Genomic DNA, 13,477 nt, shown 5'->3' on the forward strand with positions numbered 1-13,477 from the left:
AATGTCCAGTCTGAACCTGCCCTGGTGGAGCTTGAGGCCATTCCCTCTCATCCTGTCCCCTGTCACTTGGGAGAAGAGCCCAGCTCCCTCCTCTCCACAACCTCCTTTCAGGCAGTTGTAGAGAGCAAGGAGCTCTCCCCTCAGCCTCCTCTTCTCCAGGCTAAAAAATCCCAAGTTCCCTCAGCTGCTCCTCATAACCCTTGTTCTCCAGCCCCTTTCCCAGCTCTGTGGCTCTTCTCTGGACACACTCTAGGACCTCAATGCCTTTCCTGTCATGAGGGGCTCAAAACTGAATGCAGAATTTGAGCTGTGACCAACAGCCATGATAAAGTATTTGGCACTGTAAAGAACACAAATGAGCTCATTCTTGCTCCAAAATTTCTGTAACAAAAAGAAAACTTCTGCAACCCCAAATTTAGACTGATTAGAAGTAATTGCAAGTTTAGTTGAGTTTCTAGAGAAGTCCATTCACTTGCCTGTCATTTATAGACTCTGCTACTAAAACCAAACTGCTGCACTGAAAAACGTGCAACAAATATTTCTGAAATTTATCCTTGTGTGTTTGAACTAAGAGAAAATTTACCACTATTAATCTGTGAAGCTTCAAGTTTGTGAGGATTCCCTACGATGGATATTTTCACTCAAGAAAACTACATTATTCATATGTTTTAAAAGCCGGGATCACTCTTTGCAGCTTCATAAAAACTCTGTTTTCATGAACCAGACGTTTTGTTTTATTATTGCAAGCAGGTCAGAGAACAGACACTAACTTCCAACGTGAAACAACAAGCATTCAGGCAACTCTTAGATGCTGTAGGACTTTATGCCATAGCCTTCAACAGAGGTCATAAAGCAAGCTTTGACTAATTAGATGGACCTGCCCTGTACAGTTTATATGTCCACTAAGCCTGAAAAAAAGCAGTTCTCTACAGTCTTCTTCCTGGAGCTCTAAATACTCTTACAAATATCCTTGTTCCAGGCTTGGGAATTAGGTATAAATTTCATTCAGTAATTGTCACTAGAGTCTACTTTGTCTGCACCATGCATATTTTATAAGCTTTTAATAAGTCAAGATAAAAAGGATTCAATGAGTGTCAAAGCAAATAAACTAAGCTGGCATCTGAAATTCTGTCACACAGGAAAAACAAACAGCTCATTCATTAAAACCCACATTCTTAGCAAAGGAAAGGAAGCAAAAAACCAAAACAATGAATAATTAAAGACAGTCCTGCTTCCATCTTCTGATGTTCTAGAAAAGACAAACAGTCAAATTAAGAAGACATTTTAATAGTCAGTCAAGGACTAGATCAATAGCCACCGCTAATATCATTCTTTCATGGAGGTACTTAGTGGGCACAAACTGGAACACAAAAAAACAACTGGGATTCAGCGATTAGCAATGATGGACTCATCAGAAGAGAGTTCTCTGAGAACAAACCCCTTGGTTTGTGTCTGGATAACAAGTTACAAGTTACAGCAACTTCATCACTGAACTGGGTCCTACCAGGGTTACTCACAATGTCTTTTAAAATAGGATTAATGGCTTTAAATTGGAGCAGGGAAGATTTAGACTAGACATTAAGAAGAAATTCTTCATGATGAGGGTGGTGAGGCCCTGGCACAGGGAAGCTGTGGCTGCCCCATCCCTGGAGGTGTTCAAGGCCAGGTTGGATGGGCCTTGGGTAGCCTGATCCAGTGGGAGGTGCCCCTGCCCATGGCAGGGGGGGTTGGAACTGGATGGGCTTTAAGGTCCCTTCCAACCCAGACCATTCTAGGATTCTATGATTAATTTCTTGAGGGTTAATAAAATATTGACTACCAGTTGATCTGGCTGAGAATCATCTGATGGTGGGTTTTTCCTGGGTGGAGGACGTGGCACACTAGTCTGTTCATCAGCTGCATTTCTCGGTTCACAGCCAAAGACTGGCTCCTTCAGCCCACATGTGTTCCCTGACCGTTCAGTTGCTGGCTGGTTTGGGGTGGGTGATCACTCTTTCTTTTTTCCATAGACACCACTGAAAAACTCTTGGCTTCACTCCAAAGTAGAGACACGCTTGGTTCCTTTTTGTGCTTTGAAATGTTTCACAAATGATAAAGTCATTTCCTTCCCATTTCTAAGCCACTCTTGCTAATTATCAAACTCCAAAACAACTTCTTTTTCCAATGCAAAAAAACCCTCCACGAATTTAGAGACGGTTCTTTCCAGATCTACACACCCTACATGTTAAAGAGCATGTTGTGTCCAGGCAGGATAGAAGGCAGCTTGCTGTAAACAATAACCACATATGTGGCTTCAGAGGCAACGTTTTTCGCATTCCACCTACAGATCAAAGGTGAAATTTTGGCCATGTGTAAGTTAGCAGGAATTTTTTTCACTGACTACTCTGTTGCTAAGATTTTACCAGAGGAATTTACACCTCCCTGCAACAGACAAGTTGGTGCCAACAACCAGTAATTCATGCAGAAGACCTAATTCCTTGCTTGGAATTATTATGAAGTAAATTTGGGCACTGGAACAGGCTGCCCAGGGAGGTGGTTGAGTCACCTTCTCTGAAGGTGTTTAAGGCACGAGTGGACGAGGTGCTGAGGGACATGGTTTAGTGTTTGATAGGAATGGTTGGACTCGATGATCTGGTGGGTCTCTTCCAACCTGGTTATTCTATGATTCTATGAAATTCAAGGTTAAAAAAACAAAACAAAACACAGAACTGTTACTTGCTTCAGAGGCAGGAAAGGAGTTTAAAATTCAAATCGATTTTTTCTGCTATGCAAAATCAGGGTGGGAAGTTACTACTTTTTATAATGATTGTTCCTTAGTCAAGATATATTTGACTATAACACCAAGCACTTATTTTACCTGCTCATTTCCCAGTGTTACTCTCAGCATCACAGCTTTAAATTCACTGGTTCCGCCAGGTTTGAAGTAATTCTTATAATTAAACAGAAGCAATTTTAGCCTATTTGCATCCAACCATTTGCAAAGTCTGCTGGAAACTCCCTGGGTGTGGTTAAAATCAGTTTAACTTGGCTGGGGCAAAATTAGGATTTGGAAGGTTGTGCATAAATATACACATGCAAGAGAAGCGTCTGTGTGCTTGGGTGTGGGCAGAGGAGGAGAATAACTCCTCTCCACCACAATTAGAGGATCTCTGTTGTACTTTGAGGTCAGCAAGAAACAGAACGTAAGGCAAGACTCCCACCACACTGGAGTTTATTCCCGTTTCATGCAGCCAGCCCTTCTGCACGGATCGGGGCAGCTTTCTCTCTGCTATTTCCCTTCTCTCCCCTGGCACAGACCCACCTCTGGCACAAGCTCTTTTTCCTGCCTGGCCAGCACAGCAGCAGCTGCTTTAATGGGCACTGGCAGAGCAGCCGCTCCCTTAGGGATCGCTGTCTATCCGGTTCTCCTAAATTTTCAGTTCTCACAGGCACCACAAGCGACAGGATATTATAATCCCGAAGGGATCACACCCTGTTCTTCCTCTCAATTACTAAGGGACACATTTATCCACTGGGGTGATTTGTTACTTGTACACGTTTTCCAATAGCTTATGCTGTGTGCTCTGATTCTCACTCGTGACTTACTAATTTATCACAGATTTATGCTACTTAAGGGGGTAAAAAGAACGTGCTGCAGTGTCTAGAGCAGATGCAATTGCTGTAATTTATGCATCTATACCTGTGTAAGCAAATGTAATGGCCCAGGTCGTCCTCTCCCATACTAAACTCCTGTTTATTCCCAGTTAGGAGGATTTTTTTCAAGCAATATAGTTGCATGCAAATGGCATGCAATTAAAATAAAAGTCTCATTCAGTATACTCTCAATATTGCAACTATTCTTGCTAATATTTCTGTACTGTATATCACGTTAAAGCCAAAACCTGTTAATAGATACACTTCTGGTACGTCTTTTACTGTCATCTAAAACCACAATACATGAATATAAATTGCTTTGGAAAAAGCCATATTGACATGAAGAAAGAACCGATGAGTCACGAAAATTCAAGGTCCTGAGACCGATTACTTCGATTCTGAGAGATGCAGAGCCCTGAAGTCAGACTAGGAATGACACAAAATAGAAGCTCACGGACACTCACATGTGAAAACCACACCAAAACTGAGAAATGCTACGTTCCTTGACTACAGTTCCAGCGTTACTGAGGAGTAACGTGAGATTAATCATACACATGAAGAACACAGCAGATTAAAGACTACTCTGAAAAGCTGGTAGATCCCAAATTTGCCTTGCCATTTGCAATCTTTGAGGCTGAGTGCATTTGTATTGCTTCCTCCCACTGAGCCATCTGTGTGCATCCAAGGCAACATACTGAAACGTCAAGTGTTACGAAGGGAAGAGATTTGGAAAGGATTCAATCCTCCTCTTGAGCATAAACCTGGGATGGAGGGAGAAGTTATAAACATGGGACGTAACTTTAGAAGTTGCTTTCTCTTAAGAAGGTAAAGCAAAACTGGCACTTGCACAGAACTATGCACTCGAAACAAATAGTAAAATAATACAATCATAAAACGGTTTGGGTCAGAAGGTGCTTCAAAAATCATCCAGTTCCACTCCCCTGCCACAGGCAGGGACACCTCCCACTAGATCAGGCTGCCCAAGCCCCATCCAACCTGGCCTTGAACACTTCCAATAAAAGGGCAGGTACAGCATCTCTGGGCAACCTCTTCCAGTGCCTCACCATCCTCAAAGCAAAGAATTTCTTCCTTAGATCTAATCTAAATCTACCTTCTTTCAGCTTAAAGCCATTATCATTTGTCCAATCATTCCATGACCTTGTAAAAAGTCCCTCTCCAGCTTTCTTGTAGGCCCCCCTGAGGTATTGGAAGGCTGCTATAACGTCCCCCCAGAGTCTTTTCTTCTCCAGGCTGGACAACCCCAACTCTCTCTGTCCATCCTCACTGCAGAGGTGCTCCAGTCCTCTGATCATCCTCATGGCCTTCCTGTGGACCTCCTCCAACAGGTTCTTATGTTGGAGGTCCAAGGATGCAGTACTCCAGGTAGGAGTACCAAGAACACTGTCATCCATTTAGCAGTTGACACTGCAGATTGTTAATTCTATTCCCTTCTACTTTACAAAACCTTTTGCACCTGAACACCGAACTTTCACTGGAAGGTGATGATGAGGATCCCCTGCTGCATTGAAACCTTCTCTTGCACAGAACCTGATGAATCCAAGCACCAGCTACACACAACAGAGGCGCCTCTGTACCTCTGATCCATTCTGTCTGGAAGTTCTGTATAAGCATTAAAGCCAATGACAAAGCAACGAAGATGTTATTTTTAGATGCTGAACTACAAGCTTCCTGCATGTTGCGTTATGTAAGTAAAGCCCTTGACAGCTCCCCCCCCCCCCCCCCCTCCTAATTGTGTCTTTCCACTTGCTCACTCATGCTGCTTCAGTTTCCATAGCCACTTCAGAGAAGTACAGGGGTGTGTTGTGTTTTCTCATTTCTCCTTTATGAGAACATTTCAAAAGCCAATTACAATTTCAGTAAAATTATAATAATAAAAAAGTAGTCTCGTGAATCCCTTATGTCATACTCTCAGGTCTAAACTATACTTTCTTCACAAAAAGGATGGTGAGGCACTGGCCCAGGTAGCTCTATAGCAAAACACTAAATTAGGTGTCACAGGGCAGAAAGAAAGCTAACACATAGATAGTATTAAGTGATAAGCAATAAACCCCTGAGATTACTAGAACACAATGTATTATTCAGAAATGGGGTAATTACGCTTAATTACCAATACAGTCAGGACATATCATCATTATCCAGCATGAAAAGCATTATCAGAAACATGAAATGACGTTATTCACTCTAATCATACTTTAATCATGTAAGCACCTGAAGGTAATCTTTATTAGCTTAATTATTGAATATGATAATCTGAGCTTTTGAGACTCTTTAATGTGTTTATTCTCGCTGCCATGCAAGACAGAGGAGTTCTTCAAGTCCTACTCGCAAAGAATCAAGTCCCACATGCCACCCAGTATACACAGAGCTGTGCTGGGAAACAAACCTCCCAAGCCTCAGCTCTTGCCAAGTATTTTTAACGTGCTTCAACTCCCTGTCAGCTGTTAATACCTCGTGCTCAACTGGTGATTGCATGAATGCCAAGACCCATCTTGCTATAATCATGGAATAGTTTGGGTTGGAAGGGACCTTAAAGATCATCCAGTTCCAACCCCCCTACCATGGGCAGGGACACCTCCCATTGGATCAGGCTGCCCAAGGCCCCATCCAACCTGGCCTTGAACAGCTCCAGGGATGGGGCAGCCACAGCTTCCCTGGGCAACCCGTTCCAGTGCCACACCACTCTCATGGTGTGGCATGTGGCATGAATTTCTTCTCAAGAAGAAATTCTTCCTTATATCAAACCTAAATCTGCCCCTCTCCAGTTCATACTCGTTCATCCTCATCCTATCACCACAAGCCTTTGTGAACAGTCCCTCTCTATCTTTCTCAAAGGCCCCTTTCAGGTACTGGAATGTCACTATAAGATCTCCTTGCAGCATTCTCTTCTCCACACTGAACAAGACCAACTCTCTCAGCCTGTCCTCATATGGGAGGTGCTCCAGCCCTTGGATCATCTTTGTAGCCTCCTCTGGACCCATTCCAACAGCTCCATATCCTTCTTATGTCGAGGATTCCAGAATTCCACTTGGAAGAAGAGATCAACACCCACCTCTCTACAATCTCCTTTCAGGCAGTCGAGACAGTGATAAGGTCTCCCCTCAGCCTTCTTTTCTCCAGGGCAAACAACTCCAGTTCCCTCAGCTGTTCCTCATAAGACTTGTTCTCCAGCCCCTTCCCCAGCTTCACTGCTCTTCTCTGGATGTGCTCCAGGACCTCAATGTCTTTCTTGTAGCAAGGGCCCCAAAACTGAACGCATGATTCAAGGTGCAGCCTCACCAGTGCTGAGCACAGGGGCATAATCACTTCCACGGTCCTGCTGGCCACATTGTCAGAAACCTTAAATGCTTGGGCATGAAGGGTGAAAGAGGAACTAGACGTGAGAAGACAAACACTGACACAAACTGACAGTGAAAGGACAGGTGTGAAGGCATTTAAACGTTGAAAGTACTTCAGGGATCTCAACACAAGTCTGCGGGTGACTGTAAGCTGACCAAGCTGCCGAGGGTTTACACTGGAGTTCCCACCAGGCTATCGATAACAACTCCTGTGGAAATTGTACTGTGAGGAGTTTATCTCCTTCTTTCACACTCGTTTATAGCTAGCTTTGTAATCATTTTACTACTCTTTGTCAAGACGTGAATGAGTCCCCTGGCAATACTGAAAAAGGTTTGCAGGAGTTGAACATCAAGCCCTACAACCATGATAAAGAACATGAAAGGCAAAGAGAAAAACTCTCATCCTAAGTGGGTGAGACAAATATGTAACACCTAATTTATTCTATGCCTAATCCACCAGCTACAAACATATATCCCGTTAACAAGCATGATATTTAATATTACTCGTCTCGCTCAGCCAAAACAACTGTTTGGAGTTAGATTTATTAAAAATCTCTGGTCTTTTGTTAATTATATCAATGACAGTTTTGATTTATGAACATATTACATCTCCTTCAGCGTACAGTACTATTTTCAATATAAAGATTTACATTATTACTCTATACATATTTCATAGAGATCAAAGTCAGTTCACTAAGCAATTCATGTCAGATCACCTTTTTTTGAAACCTTATCACCAATGCTAGACTTGATACGCCACTTAATATTTCGTCTTGCTTTCTCTGGATGTTGTATTGTGATAGTCTAGCCTTAAAGCGATGATCAAGCTGACTTCTTTTTTCTCCCTTCCACAATTCTGTATTTCTCATTAGATAAATTAGCAAAAAACCTCAGCTTTAATGGCAATGGCTATCACAGCAGTGCTCTTTCTGGTTTTGAGAAAAGCTGTTCCTCTACTGAGTGATACATTGACAAAAACACAAGTATATACTTTAGCCCATCAAACATCCCTACCTGTCTCCCTGGAAACACTCAGAGACCTACATGAAGTGACTGCATCAAGCAGAAGGAAACTTGTAAGAGAGGAATCACAGAATCATAGAATTATACGGGTTGGAAGGGACCTGAAAGATCATCCAGTTCCAATCCCCCCTGATGGGCAGGGACACCTCTCACTGGACCAGGCTGCTCAAAGTCCCATCCAACCTGGCCTTGAACATTTCCAGGGAGGAGGTAGCCACAACTTCCCTGGACAACCTGGGCCAGTGCCTCATTGTGAAGAATTTCTTCCCAATGTCCAATCTAAATCTTCCCCCTTCCAAATTAAAGCTCCTCCCCCTTGTCCTATCACTCCATGTCCCTGTAAAATGTCCCTCCCCAGCTTTCTTGTAGCCTCCTTCACGTACTGGAAGGCCACTCTAAGATCTCTCCGAAGCCTTCTCTTCTCCTGGATGAAAAGCCCCAACTTTCTCAGCCTTTCCTTATAGCAAAGGTGCTCCAGCATTCTGATCACCTTTGTGGCCTCCTCTGGACTCGTTTCAACAGTTCCATATCCTTCTTATACTGAGGATTCCAGCACTGGACACAATACTCAAGTGCAGTCTCATAAGAGCAGAGTAGAGGAATTATGCCTGTTCTTCAGCATCATATCACTACTTCATTTGACAATAAACAAAAACCACAGAGATTAAAACCACAGGAAAAGGAAATAGAGTTCAGATGTATCCCTAGAAATCTGACCAGGAAAGGAGAGAAGCCATCATTCAGCATTGCTGAGGTTTGATCTCAAGCCTGTGAAACCAAAAATAACATTAAACCACAGCCAAAGACATAAATGTGCTAAATTGTTGGGTTTTTTTTCATTTTACTATTATCTCCCATGCTCATCACTGCATGACATATCGTACAGATGGGTCTGGCTCATTTTCTCTTTCAGCCTGCAGCTATGTGGCTCAAATTGAATGTTTCTATGCTTAAGTAATAGTCTATGCTGTGTATGGCTCCTAATCAACATTATTAGCAGCAGAACTGCTGACAAGCACCGATTGCCCATCAAGAAATGGAAGGAAACTAAGTCCTTTCCTTTCGCTTCTAAAGAGTCGCTATAGGCAGGTCTTCTCAAATAAAAGCACTGAAAAACTTTTACATCTCAATCCTTTTTGTTCTCGGAAACCAGGAAACAGACAACTTGTGGTGGCCACTGTCACTCTGGTACCAAAGAGGCATTCGTCTTGACACAGGAACTGCACTTCATGATCCATCAACAGCTCGCAGAAAGTGCTGCAACCTCTTAATAATATGTGCCAGTGGTGTAAGAAACAAACTCTGGCCAGTATATTTGACTTTTGCACCTTCCCCTTTAAAGGGCAGTGAAATGTATTTTCAGTGATTCTGTCTATAGATGGGAAATTTGCAAGTGAAGGTCAACTTCTGATTCTTCTAGAGGGGAACATAATACATTTTGAGGAGAAGTTACAAACCTGCCTTTGACCAGACTCTTTACATTTTTTGGAAAGACATATTTAAAAAGCATCATATGAATAAGACATTAAAAAAAACCAACAACATTGTCTTCATGGCTCTTTCACCCATCTTCTTTTTTGCCAGAAGAGGACAAGAAGCATTTAATTTTCTTGGTGCCTTCCTTCCATAAATTCAATCCAACTTCTCATCCTTTTTTTTTTTGTTTCTTCATTCACAGACTTTCATAGAATCATAGCATGGTTTGGGTTGGAAGGGATGTTAAAGATCACCCAGTTCCAAGCCCCTGCCATTGGCAGGGACACGTCCCACCTTGAGAGCCCAGGCTTCCCAAAGCTTATCCAATCTGGCCTTGAACACCTCCAGGGATGGATCAGCCACAGCTTCCCTGGGCCACCTGTTCCAGTCCCTCACCACCCTCAACATGAAGAATTTCTTCCTAATGTCTAGTCTAAATCTTTCCCCTTCCAATTTAAAGCCATTCCCCCTTGTCCTTTCACTCCATGCCCTTGTAGAAAGTCCCTCACCAGCTTTCTTGTGGCCCCCTTCAGTTACTGGAAGGCCACCCTAAAGTCTCCCTGAAGCCTCCTCTTCTCCAGGCTGAATAACCCCAACGCTATCAGCCTGCCCTCGTAGCAAAGGTGCTCCAACTCTCAGATCATCTTGGTGGCTTCCTCTGGATTTGCTCTAACAGCTCCATATCCTTCTTATGTTGGGAATTCTTATGTTTCAAGCAAGACTAAATCCAATACAGCAACAGGACTTCGCCTGATTTGCTCGGACAAATGCAATCTGCTAAACAAGCTACTTTTTCTGAAGACTGAGAATGCGAGATATTTTCTGGTTTAAATATCATTACAGGAAGCAAACACAAGTTACAACAGCACTCCGCTAGGAAATATTAGAACCATATAAAAAAAGGGCTCTGCCAAACTGCTGAGCCTTCAATCCTTCTCCATGCTTGTTACTAAAAGAACTCATAGTTTACTTTTGGTGCTAGAAGAGAAAAGGAATACGACAAAATCACATAAAAGACAGTACCAGCATAGCAGAACATACTCTAGGAAAATTTTCCTGCTTCCCCCTCCACACTCTCAGGCCATGCTTTCTCTCCTGCCAAAAGACAAAGGGCTTAAAAAAAAAAAGGACATCATGAACTTAACAACTCCTAAACATATTCTCATCTCGAATTCAGAGACAAAACCAGACAAAACCTTGGTAAACAAAGCAGAACTGGGTAGAAAGCTGCAAATTGATGATTTTGCCAAGTGAAAGCCAAGTTCGCCCAGCCCTTGCTTTCCACCCTTGAACAGTACTGAAGCACGTCCTTGATTTATGCGTACTCATAAAACCCTTCAGCAGTTGCATATCACAGCCTGTATGAGATGAATTCAAATTCAGCTATTAATTTCTCCATAGCACCAAAAGTTTTCATCCATAAACTATACTACCCTCCCCTGCAGCACAGTAGAAAGCTGAAAGCACCAACCGCATTTAGCTGATAATAAATAGTGAGATATGTTTATGACAGCTGCCTCCTCATAAAAAGGATTTTTGTGGAGCAAAACTGCCTTGATAAGAGAAATTTAACTAGTAACCAATAATCTTCACAAGGCCACAACCAGAATCCATCAAGAATCCTTGCTAATCACAGCAGTAATTTGAGAGAGAATATCAGCCTTACAGAGGTCACATATTAAACCTGATGCGCTGGAGATACAAACCAACTTCTCCTAGTCCTTCAGAAATGGAAGAGGTGGCACTCCTACCACCTAATGCTAAGACACAGAATCTTCATTATTCTGGATCTCTCCAGTCTCCACAAACTAGAAATGAGAGCTAAAAATAAGGTCTGAAACATGGTTTTACATCACAAAAGCAGAATTTTGCTTGTAGGATCCCAAATAGTTCTCGACCATTAGATGTTATCAAAACCATAAACTATGAGGCCAGTGGGATCTCACCACAGCAGTATACTTTGAGAAACACAACATAACTTCATGACGACTGCAAAGTCATGCAGTTTCAGGCAGAGAATGACAATGCTTTGCTAGCAGTGCTTTGCAATTTGTGGTAAATCATAGAATCATAGAACGGTTTGGTTTGGAAGGGACCTTAAAGATCATCTAGTTCCAACCCCCCAGCCATGAGCAGGGACACCTCCCACTGGATCAGGCTGCCCAAGCCCCATCCAACCTGGCCTTGAACACCTCCAGGGATGGGGCAGCCACAACTTCTCTGGGCAACCTGGGCCAGGGCCTCACCACCCTCAGCATGATGAATTTCTTCCTAATGTCTAGTCTAAATGTTCCCCCTTCCAATTTATAGTCACTCCCCCTTGTCCTATCACTCCATGCCCTTGTAAACAGTCCCTCCCCAGCTTTCCTGTAGCCCCTTCAGGTACTGGAAGGTCGCTATAAGTTCTCCCTGAAGCCTTCTCTTCTCCAGGCCAAATAACCTGAACTCTCTCAGCCTGTCCTCATAGTAAAGGTGCTCCAGCCCTCTGATCATCTTCGTAGGCTTCTCTGGACCCATCCCAACAGCTGAATATCCTTCCTATTTTGGACATTCCAAAACTGGATACAATACTCCAGGTGGGGTCTCATGAGAACAGGGGCAGAATTCCTTCTCTCATGCTGCTGGCCACACTTCTTTCAATGCAGCCCAGGACACAGCTGGCCTTCTGGGCTGTGAACATGCTTTGTTGGCTCATGTCGAGCTTCTCATCAATCAGTACCCCCAAGTCCTTCTCCACAGGGCTACCTAATTGTCTCACCAATGTACTGATGCGACACTACCATGATTAACATTGTGTCTTCATCAACTATAAACTGCAGCATCTTGGTGGATGCAAATAAGCAAGCAACAGTAAACCATTACACAAAGTCTGACTAGTCCTCTCCCTCTGCAGGAAGGCTGTTATTTTCTGAGCTTCTGTAATCTGTAGTAGCAGTGATGACTGGAAGGGAGCAACTCTACAGAATAACACAATTAGATGTGTATTCAAACTTGTCTATACAGGCAGATTCAGACAAGCCTGCATGCAAAACAACAGCTAGCACAGACACAGCAGTGCATGCTAATAGCAAGGCTGTGCTCCTCCTCTTTCTTGACTGATCATATTCAATTTAGTTGGCTCATATGTCAGAAACATTTGATTAAAGCTGAGGGAAGATTTATTCATTCGTATAACCACTATCCTTCAATTTTTTTTTCTATTTTTATATTTGATCCCTATTATTAGAAGACTGAATTAATACAATGATCTTAGCAAGAGCACAATTCGTTCAACTCATATTTTACCTGTTGAGTACCATATAACCTGAAAGTCGAGGCTACAAATGATGTACAAAGTTCATTTTTACGATATTGCCACCAAACATCACGAAACTGAGAAAACTTAAAGCCAAGAGGTTCAAGTAGGCTCCACAGGACCATGTGGGTAAAGGTTTTTCTTTCTCCTCTCATGCTTCACTTGCCCATCTGATCTTGCTGACAGGCAAAGATTTGGTCTGATCGGCTGTGAAGCTGCTGCACAAATTCACAGCAGGAATATTCAACACTCCCACACTCACCTACAAGAGGGAACCCTAATTCAAAGCTGTACGCTCCCTTATATACACTCCTCTTGGGGTCATGCAGACAGCAGCTGGTAAATGATAACCTAAGAGCTTTAATCTCATTGTTTAAGTAGCCCATTAATGCTTAAAAGGAATTACAAGAATGAGTCAGCCTTGAAACTGAGACAAAAGTACCTATAATTTTTTTCTGTGGCTATTTACAAAGGGAGAAGCAAGAAGACCTAATAATAACCATCCTGGAGAATACGGGGGTATTAAATGCTGCAGCTGCACCTTAGACCCTTCTGAAGTGTAACATTTATGCCTCCTTACAGCACAACTGTGGGAAAATTCATGAGGCCAAGGGAGCAATATTAAATAAATGTAGCATGAAATAATTCCCAGAGCTAGCACTGAAACCCATGGAAATTATAGGCCATTAATAGG

The 13,477-nt window shown here is 42.7% G+C and overlaps 1 protein-coding gene across 3 annotated transcripts in view; it reads right to left on the reverse strand.

Annotated features, from left to right (window-relative positions):
• ARHGEF10 (Rho guanine nucleotide exchange factor 10) overlaps positions 1 to 13,477 on the reverse strand; it is a 104,161-nt gene that overhangs the window by 43,882 nt on the left and 46,802 nt on the right. The gene's annotated exons all lie outside the window — the stretch shown is intronic.

This window comes from Phaenicophaeus curvirostris, chromosome 2 (genome assembly GCF_032191515.1).
Source record: "Phaenicophaeus curvirostris isolate KB17595 chromosome 2, BPBGC_Pcur_1.0, whole genome shotgun sequence".
NCBI classification, from domain to species: Eukaryota; Metazoa; Chordata; class Aves; order Cuculiformes; family Cuculidae; genus Phaenicophaeus; species Phaenicophaeus curvirostris.